The sequence below is a fragment of the Microcebus murinus genome, chromosome 1, assembly GCF_040939455.1.
Source record: "Microcebus murinus isolate Inina chromosome 1, M.murinus_Inina_mat1.0, whole genome shotgun sequence".
Classification (NCBI taxonomy): Eukaryota; Metazoa; Chordata; class Mammalia; order Primates; family Cheirogaleidae; genus Microcebus; species Microcebus murinus.
Window position 1 is genome coordinate 13,617,089 of NC_134104.1, and position 10,370 is coordinate 13,627,458.

Sequence of the window (10,370 nt, forward strand, 5' to 3'; positions counted from 1 at the left end):
AAACCTCAGTTTCAATTTCATATCAGAAAACTAAATAAGTGAAGCAGAAACAACAACAACAGAAAGCATGCTCATTAGGTTTAAGTGCTGGCCTTAGTTGAAGGTCTTTTTGATTTCTGAACTGAACTGTCCAGATGCTATTAAATTTTATTTGTACCCAATATAATTAGTGCTTCTCCTGAATGTCATGGCTTTTAGAAGCATATTGCAAAAGCAAGTTTACATTCTTGGTTAGATTGTTAAAGGACTGGAAGCTGGGAACATGAAACAAATTTCTAAATTGCAATAATAGTTCTGTTGGGAGAACTGAACTTCTATTTATGCCTATTACAGTATATCAGTAAGATATTTAGAATATACATTTCTTTCTAATGCAAGTTAAGGGGGAAATCTGATGGAAAACATAGGTCCCAATTTTGAGGAAGGCATAATACTGTTAGCTGTACCCAGGCATGAATAGTGATTGCATAATTTAGGATCCAAAATTAATGTTAAAGGATAAAACTGGTGGGTGAATCATTTCTTGAAACATGGATACAAAAGTAAAATTTATTATGTCTACTGAAAAGGGTTTAAAGACATGATAATCATGATCATATCTTATTATGAGCTCAAATTAGTCACAGGAAATCTAATAATGGAAATCAATATATAAACTCTTTAATCAATGAAAAATGCTCCATTGATATGAAAGCTCAGTTTAATGTATATTTTGTCACATATATATAAAATAAAAATTAAAGATACTAATCAATTTTGTAAGTATGAATGAAAGTCTTTTTTTAAAAAAATATGTTCAACAAATATTGCTGGCCTCTGAAATTTGGAGGACTAGATTGCAGGTATGGATCCATCTATGGTCCTAGCTATGAATTGGGACAGTCTGAGGCTTAATGTTGTTATATATTTAGTTATGTTTCTGCCAAGCCACTTACTAGGTGTAAGGTTTTTCGGCAGCGGCGAGAAGAAATGACAGACAGAGAGAGAGTAGGGGCCAAACCACGTGGCTTTATTATACACTCATGGGAGAGGTTCTGGGGCCCCACAAGAGGTGGGCCTCAGAAGTCACTACTGTTTGAAGGGGCTGAGGCCTGTTATACCCTGTGGGCCTGGCTAGGGACTTTTGGCAGGAAGAGCTGGTGATTTTAAGAGGGGCTGGGTGTATTTGTGGAGTCCACGAGCCAAAACTTTCTTATCCAGGTGGACTTCTGGGTGTGGTTCCTCTCAGCTGGGCCTGGCAGTTTGTCCTTGACAGGTCTGCTCTCATGAGCGTTTTCTTTTTTTTCTATCTAGGGAAGGGAGGGGGCCACCACCAGCCTTACACTAGGGGCTGTAGGGACTACATGGATTCTACTGTCCAACTGGCTGACAATGCCACTATAATCCATACAGCTATTTGGGTCAGAATTTGGAAAGGCTTCTCACGTCTCTTCTCTGATCTCCATAGCTAATTGGTACCTGTTTTGTGCTACTTCCCTTATGTGTACATATGTATACACATACATCCATATGCACACACAATTCTTTACACATATATGTTTATTTAATTTTGTTTTTCCCTCTTTCTAAAGCCCATCATCATTATTTGTCACTTGGACTCTCTCATCTAGTCCTATCTGGTTTCCTGAAATCAAAACTTGCCACCTTTGGTTAGTCCCTTTGTTAAAAGTCCTTTGTTTAAAATGGTGCCTTATGTCTTTTCTTGGGATGGCACATAACGCTGCTATTATAATGGAAACAGTGCTGTTCTCACTATTGCTGGCGTGGAAATAAATCTAAGATAATTCATAAAAGGCAAGTAAGTCTGGGCCATAGAGTTGGCCCACCAGGTAAGATACTAAATAAACATCAACTGAATTAATATGTATATTTACCTAAATAACCCATAATTTTTGTCAAATATTTGCCTTTATCTTAGCTCCTCCCTCACCTTGGATGGCCTGTTCTTCACGTCTCATGATGAGTTCCTATTCATCTTCAAAACTCAGCGTAAGTGCCATCTCCCCTGAGATGCCTTCTCGATTCCAGCAGTCACCTGGCAGTATTCTGCACAAATGTTACTTCTTGTAGAGGCCTTCCCTGATACCCTATTGGCCTGTCATCCTTCAGACAGCTTTTTCTTCATAGCATTTATCACTGATGGATGCTATATGCTTGCTTGTTTACTCATATATTACATGTCTTCCCCAGGGAATGTAAACTCTATATGGGCAGAGAATTAATCTCTTTTATTCATCTCTGCATCCACAGGACCTAGAAAAATGCCCGGCACACAGAAAGTATTTCATAAAATATGTACTGAATAAATCTACCGTAGCACCAACCTATTGATTATGCATTTACATACCAATTTTCCCATTAATTTATGTGTCCTTTTATTATAATAACATGATTCTATTGATAAAAATGAAAAATAAGCTTTATTTTTATGTTAAATTAATATCATGTTTTATTTGTCTTCTCTCTAGATGAATATTAACCACCTACAACATGTTGGACACTCTCCTAAGCATAAGAGTACAAACATAAACCAACTTCAATATAACCAATAATAATAGTTCATATTTACTAAGCTCCTACTCTGGTTACATGCATTATCGCACCTAAACTTCAGATGTTATGAAGTAGATGCAACTGCTATGTCTATATGATCGGTGAGGAAATTGTAGTTTAGAGGATTTAAATAACTTATCTCAAATTCCTCAGTAGCAAATTTTGAGGTAATAATAACCTATAATAAATTACAAAGTAAAGGAGCTTGATGCTGTTTGTGCACGTGAGCAGATGAAGGCTAGACAAATGCCCCTAAAGAAAGTCCTGTGTTTTAATCATAGGGTGTCACTAGCCACATTTAAGAATTAGAAGCTCCAGTGAAAATCCTTCTACAGTATCATCAAGAAAGATATACCTTAATCTCTCTCTTTCACTTTCCAAATTTATATTCACCCACTTTTTCTCAACCGTCTATGAGAAACAAATGAGAAGTTTTCTTTCTCCCTTGTCAAAGGAGATGCATCCATTTTTCCTATTTTTCCATTTCTTATCTTCTGGGTTGCTTTTAATTTGTTTCATCCATTATTCCCTGTCCTTATATTTGTACTTTCTCCTTGGAGGAGGAAACCTGGAATTGATCTCTCCGGTACCATCATCCATGTGCTAGCCTTTAAAAACTCTTTGAAGTACTTGTGTGTTTGAAAAATAAAGCTCAAAGAAGTTAAAAAATTCCCAAAGTCAGATAGTTTTTATAAAGGCAAAGTTAAATTTTTAATTCAGGAAGTCTGAATACAATACACTATTTTCAGACATATACAAATTTCTATCAAAAATACAGCCAAAGAAACCAAGGTTAGAATCTCACGGTCTTCTTTGTCTACCCTTAAATTGACTGTCTTCTCTTTCCCTATTTTTATATCACTGAATGCCCTAATGGAATAATTGTGCTCAGTCTTCATTGTTTCACTTCCTCAGCACCTCACTTTCCATTGAAATCCTCCATCCCCCCCCCCCTTATTCAATCACTCAGTTGTAGTTGCTATTGGAAGAGTTAGAAATAGCTCCTTAACTGTCAAACTCCTAGTTGTCTTTGCAGTTTTGCTGAGATTCAGTACCACTAGGTGGTTAGGCATGAACTTTTGGGGGGCATATTTACCCACATTAAACTGCCTGCTTTGCCACTTGCCCAGGTGGCCCTGGAAAGTTATTTAAACCCATTGCATTTCAGTTTTCTCATCTGTAAAATTGGGGTAACAATAGCAACGACTTCATAGGGTCTTTTGGGGGATTAAATGAGTAACGCATAAAAAGCAGCTGGGCGTAGCCGCTCATGCCTGTAATCCAGGCACTTTGGGAAGTTTATGCGGTAAGGTCGCTTGAGGCCAGAAATCAAGGTTACAGTGATCCCTTTACAGGAGCTATGATTGTGCCACAGCACTCTAGCCTGGGTGACAGAACAAGACCCAGTCTCAACAAAAACAGCAACAACAACAAAATAAAACTTTCAAGCATTGCTTGATATAGAGTACACAATCACTATGTGTAATATGTATTATTAATAGTTATTTAGACGCTTGTGTATTTGACTTTGTGTCCATTTTCTATTGCCAACATATTGTTGCAAAACACTCAACCACAAACTTCAGTGCTGTACAATAAGAAGGTTCCTGCTCACCCATCCAGTAGCTGGGGAAGTGAGACAGCCTAGCTTAGTTCACGCACAATACTGGGGGTTTGCATGCTGTCAGCTGGGGTACATGGGGGTCATGGCTCTGTTCCATACATTTCTCCTGGTCTCTGATTAGGCCAAAACAGATGTGTTCACATGGAGACGGTAGGAGTATGAGGGCAAATAGATTCCAGAAAAGACACTCATGCTCAGAACTGGAACATCATCAATTCTGTCTCTTTATTGGTCACACCATGTTATATGGCTTGAGCCAGGAACCAGAGTGAAAGAACGTTACAAAGTTAAAAGGCAAACAGGGTAGAAGAGGACAAAGGTGAAGCTTTATACTCTTACCAGAGACCATCAGTTGAGAATACTCAAATCTATATTTCTAGTCTGTAGGGATGCCAGACAAAATAATGGACAACCTGTGATTTTTAACTTTCACATAAATGACAAAAACATTTTCTAGTGTAAATATGTCTAAAAGATTACATGGAACATGCTTATGCTAAAAAAAATGCTTTTTACCTGAAATTCAAATTTATCTGGGTGCCCTGTATTTTTATTTGCTGAGTATAGCATCTCTGTCAATCTAATATTTATCTACCTGAAGAATGCTTCCAAATGTATTTCTATATAGACATCTGAAATACATGTTCTAACCAATAGATTATTCTCACACGTGTACCTTTTCATCTCTTCATCAGAACACTTTCTCTTAAGGATTTTCCTAACTCGACTTTTACTCCATTTACATAGTAAAGTGCCATTCTTACTGGTTAGAAACCCAAAACTGAGGTCAAGCTGCTGATCAATTTGAGTGCTGATAAACTCTATAAACTTGGACAACTTATTTTACCTCATCAAGTCTCAGGTTTGTTATTTGCAAGTTGAAAATAACGTCACTGTTTTCAGTATAATATGGTGAGGGTTAAACGATATAATGTTTGCAAAGCACAAAAGAATAGCAACACAGAATAAATAAAATACATTAGCTAAGTTAATAATAATTATTATTACCATAATACTTTTATCTTTTTTAATAATACACCTTTTTTTTTATTTCATTCCATAGAAACATTTTTTCTCATCCTGCAAGGCTTAGTAAATAAAAACTAATTTGATATTATGGTCCATAAAAAGTGAACAAAAACAGTCTATCTTCAACTATATTCCTTTCACCTATTTTCTTTATTCCACTACTTTTGCCATATAATGTAATATTCACTTATCTTTCTCTCATGCTCAATCATGAACCCTTCCCTGAAGTCTAGATTTACTCAAGTTTAATGCATTTAAATTTAAATTAATTATAGACTCATACAGTTAAATGCTTTACTTTCTTATTTTACTCATGGTTATAATACCAAATGGCTATTAAACTTGATGTGTTTCCATTTTAAGTTGTATTTCTTTTAGGCTATATTTTCATGTTAAAATAATAACTAAAATAATTTGCCAAAAATATTTAAAAGAACTCGTATGAAACACCTGGATTATTTCCTAGGCAGACAGTAAGTGCAGAAGGCAAGTACAATAGTTTGTTAGAACCCCTATTTTAACTGTCATTTGTACCCTATGAAGCGGCCTCAAGCCATGCTCTCTCCAACAGAGAAACTATTTGGTAAACACAGAAGTAGTTAAAGGAAAGATTATCAAGCTATTATAAGTATCTTCTCTACTTTTGTTCTAGAATAAAAGAAAGGGAGGATAAATAGGATGTGTCAGATAGTGTTATTGATTGAAGAAGATGGAAATCACTGGCTAACAAGAACTTCATTGAGACTGTGGTAGCTTACAGAACCTGTGAGAAACATGGGAGATTAGGCTGACAAATGTTACAGGACCCGGGGTTGTCAAGACAGCTGATAGAGCAACCAAGGCAATGATACAGCATAACCTTGTCAGTGTCTTATTTTTGTCATTCCAGCCATTTTTGCTTTTAGCCACCACTAGAGTGGGTTGCTGCTACTACTGACATTGCCAGTCCCATCTCTTCTGTTTTTGGATACCACCATTCTAGATAAATTCTTTTCTTTTCTTTTTTTTTTTTTTTCCTTTGTGCCACTTTATTAAAAATTCAAGACCACGTAGGACACTTGATTAGCCAAGCCTAATTCACATGCCTAAGATATCACTATTGGGAGTAACGAAAGTAATTATCCCGTCCCCTTCAAGGTCTACATTGGGAGCTATGATGCTGCTTCCTCCTTCTAAAGCAGGAATAAGGATGAGGTACTGAGTAGCTTTACAGAAAAGTCATAAATATCAAGGACACAGAGCTAAGTTAGAGTGAACCTTCATGTTTTCTTCCATACCAGATTCAACCCAGAATGTAAATAAGTGAATGGTCCCCTTAGTTAAATAATAAACATACTACTGAAATCTAATTTATTCTTTAATCTCCCAAACAATTGCTCCAGTTTTCTAGCATGACTAAAAACATCTCAATCAAATATTCACCTAGCATTTAGGGTAAGGACATATGGTCACAGTGAGAATTGTAAATTCATTTCCTGGGTATTTGGGAAGAGAATAGTTTGTACATTATTACCCTTTACCTCGGGAACACTAGGCACACAGATGTTGGGAGGAAAAGGGGAGAGGAGGAGGAGGAGAAGAAAAGAGTGAAGGGACATATCTATAACCAGAGATGCAGTGTCAAGGGGAAAATCTCAAGCTGGGCAACTGAGTGAGGAACCCAGCCCCCAAGAGATGGCAGATAGTGATGAACCTCTTGAGGTTGGATGTGATGGGGCCAAAGGAGGAGACCAAAGGGACAAGGTTAAGAAGTAACAAAGATAACCTGCATCTACAGAAATTGTGCCCCATATTTTCAGGTAATTGAAGTGTATTATGGGAAGTGCCATCAAGAGGTTCCTATTTTATCCCCTTTCTGGAGGAGGGCTCTCTAAAGTGGCAGTGCAGCAAATTGGAAAAACAGAGGCTCTGGAGTCTGCTTACCTAGTTCATTCAACTTGTACACTTAATAGCCATGGTGACTTGGAGCATCTCATTACTTAAGCTCTCTAAGCCATCTATAAAATGAGGGTAATAACAGCATCTACCTCATAGGGTGATTGTGTTAAATGAATCAATACATCTAAAGTTCCTGGCATATAATAACTATTAATAAACACTTATTATTATTTCTACTGTTATTACCTGGTTGAGAGATGTGTCTTTCTCAGGGAGTCAGTTGAAGTGGTTAATTCTTTAATAGAGGTTGGTTTTGAATAATGGCGCACAGACTATGGCGTTTACATAAATATATTCTTACAGAGAATGTCAGAAGCAGTTATGTATAATTAGTGAACCAAAATAATCTTTTGAAATACAGTTGAGGTATTACCTCATGCCAGGGAGTAAATTTATGGGAATCTCGTCCAGGGTCAGATAAAAGCCAAGGCTTTGAGGATGGAAAAATACTTCTAATAGGCACAAAGTTGATTAAAGGAATACTAAATTAAAACGAGTTAATATGCAGGAGGCCCTCCCTGACTGGAATCAAGGGAATATTAAAGGGCTTTGGGGGCTCAGGTGCTGTTTGAGATGTAAAGGCTACAGGCTTTACCAGCCTCACTTCTGAGGGTTTATAAATTCACTGTACAGAGAAGAGAGTGACATTTAAGCTTAAGTAATGTGGCTTTTACTAGCAAACTGAATTTATTCTTCTAATAGCTGCAGTTATTGACAATCTAGGCTTTCACGGAAGCTTTGGAATGAATACTGTGACCCCAATCATTTAAATCACCATTCTGTTTTTGGCTGTGGAGATAAGGACTTTGGCAGACAGGGTAAAAATAATCTTCTGTTCTCTCTCTGGTCACAGAAGGTATCTGGTCTCAACTACCACGAATTCAATACCCATTGACATTACGCTAACATTCTGCATTAATTGGGCTAGCACCAACTTTGTGCCATCACTAGAAACTATCTGATCATTTGTAGACCAGGATCTTTAAAGCATGACTTTTCTTTTTCTCAAACTATTTTGGTGAATTACTAGTTTGATTCTTAATTGTTGTAGAATAAATCTCAACTTGATATCTTACACATCATATTGCAGTCTTCTAGTGTGCTTAATTTCCACCTCAGAGACATTATGTGAAAGGAAGTTTCTATGGGAAGAAAGAAACTCATGAGTGTCTCTCAATAGATGAGATGTAGTATCATGGTTATTTAAAGGACCTTATTCTTCTGGTGGATTCTTTCATGGGAGAGTTATATAACAGTTATGTTCTTTCTAATGAGAACATTCAGTTGCTATGGACAATTTTCTCTTCCTTGCTCTGAGTGGTAGAAAAATATAAAACAGCATAATATTTAAAACCCAAAACAGCAAATGTGTAATAGTATTCAGGAGCAGCATAGAATGCGATTTAAGAGCTGAATCTGTATCAATCAAAACAAGTCAGTTCAAGCAAATGATCAAATTGGTTTTGCATGGTGTACAGCAATATTTGGTTCTTTATTTTTTATTTTTTAAAATATTTTTGTTGTATAAAATTTTCAGTCTCTGGCAAAAAATATCTTTATGATGACAAAAGACTTAGAAAAAAATGACAACCTAATCTCAATAAATATTTAACAGCAAAGAACATCAAGATTATGGCTTCATATGTACCTCATCTAACCCTTTTGACTATACTATTTCTCCAGTTTAGAAAGTTAGTTATACCCAAGGCTCATTGAACATGGTGGTTTTGCTGATATAATCACTTTTTAACATCTGCTTGACCTGAACTTCGATATCTAGTTTATATCTTTCATAATGACCATGTGAGTCATTATGTTTTTCTATTTTTTAATTTAAATCTACTTATTGTCTCAAAAGTAATAATTTCTAAGAATTATGCTTTTTTGGTGTTGAATGGACCTTCTAAATGAGCAGTGATTTCTTATTTTTAGTAACAATGTATGTTATTGCCATAGTCACCTGATTACAATGCCTGGGTGGTTTTCAAAGTGAATTTAAATGATGTAGCTCATACAATAATCTTTTGACTTCTAACAAAAACAACACATCTCTTTTTTTCCTTTTGAAAACACCAATAAATAGTTTAAGGTGACTTTGGTAGTGTTTTTATCTGTGGGAGTTAACGTTTTTCAATTTTTATCCCAGAGTGGTATAGTACAAACATCATACACCATTTACACATCATGCTCATTGTATCAGGCCTAAGTTTCTATAGTTCATCAAACTCATTCTCCGCATCTTTAAAATACAGGTGTTGCACAAGTTTTATGTGCAAGATATTTTTACATTTTATTATCTTATTTTTATCATTATTATTAAGCAGAATTTCTTTTTGAATATTAAAATTTTATTAAGAAAATAAAGCCAAATACCTTTTTAAACATTTAAGTTCTTTTGTTTTAAGACAAATGACTAACAATTCCTATTACTACTATAAATTATTACATAATATATGTATTTTTTAAAATTTATAATTTTATCATAACAGAATTCCCTGTAATGTTGATCATTGATCTTTATTAGTTGTCAGGTTATCTAATAGATGGCTTAAAACATGTATTGGAAAAATGCTACAGCTTTCAAAACAAGTACATATCTACAACTCTACATATAAAGTACAAAACCATAAAAAAATAACTGCTTTTCGGTGTTTACTGAAGACTCTAATGGATATTAAAATTCATGACTTAAAATGGCTTGGTTTAACTGATTTTTATTATTTTGGAGACGCTTTCTTTCTCTTCATGAATTGATGTTTATTATAAAACAAGTGAACACATGTTTTTTGATGAGTTTGTTGTAATACTTAGCAATTAGTTATTCTAGCTGGCCTCAAATCTAATCACCTGGGATCAATTCCTTTGAATTTAATAAAAATGCTACCATTAAAATGTGTTTCACACTATACATTCCATCCTCATCATACATATACACACACACACACACACACACACACACACACACACGTATACACAAAAGAAAAATAAGGAAGGGAAAGCAAGAAGGCCCTTCCACTTCATGAAACTCCTTAAGCTTCTCATCTCTTTCATCACAAGGCAATAGCTATCATGTATGCCCTTAAACAACACAACTTTATCTGCCCCATTGCTTTCTTCATTATACCTGCTTTAGGTCACTTTATCTTATCTCCTTTTTCCAAATTTCCCATTCCTTCCTCTAAACTTTCCATTAAACATTTCCTTCACAAAAACAAACAAACAAAAA